Genomic DNA, 576 nt, shown 5'->3' with positions numbered 1-576 from the left:
CGAAAGGTATAACACAATAAATGATAACTTATTAACTGTACCATTCATGTGATTTCAACTGTGACAAGCAAATGCCCTATATCATTTACCTTTACTGTGGGATAATCTTCCGAAACGAAGTCAGAAAATGCACATTACTCTCTTTCAAAACACTCAGCTATTACTCATCCTCCCAAAGTGCGCTGTAACTTGTCAGATGTGTAACTGTTGTGTACTTTGTCTGATTTATTTTACTCAATTCTTTAGGATTAGAACTGTCAGTTGTAAACTTGTGTAGTCATGTGCATACTGACAATGATAGATGTTCTAGTAAAGTATTTTACATTGAGTTTGGTTCAGATACGTAAATACGTGTGTTGTAATTGATAAATTAGTCTCCATGAACATATTTTTTTGTATTATATAACCTCCTGTTAAACAAAAATGATTGTTTTACCAACGGCCTTCCTAAAGGAGTCCAACTTCTGGAGGGCTCAGCCGTATTGTGCAGTGTGATATTATGATTTCTTTCGCTAAATAAATTACTCGACTCTGATTCTCCCCAACATACCGCAGCAGTAGCAACAACAACAACAA

The 576-nt window shown here is 35.2% G+C and overlaps 1 protein-coding gene across 1 annotated transcript in view; it reads right to left on the bottom strand.

The window, feature by feature from the left end:
* The window catches only part of LOC119585697 (innexin inx2-like), a gene marked incomplete in the record, with an annotated part of 96,397 nt that overhangs the window by 35,525 nt on the left and 60,296 nt on the right, over positions 1-576 (bottom strand).

The sequence above is a fragment of the Penaeus monodon genome, chromosome 20 (genome assembly GCF_015228065.2).
Source record: "Penaeus monodon isolate SGIC_2016 chromosome 20, NSTDA_Pmon_1, whole genome shotgun sequence".
In the NCBI taxonomy this organism is placed as follows: domain Eukaryota; kingdom Metazoa; phylum Arthropoda; class Malacostraca; order Decapoda; family Penaeidae; genus Penaeus; species Penaeus monodon.
This window is presented reverse-complemented; position numbering and strand designations above follow the sequence as displayed.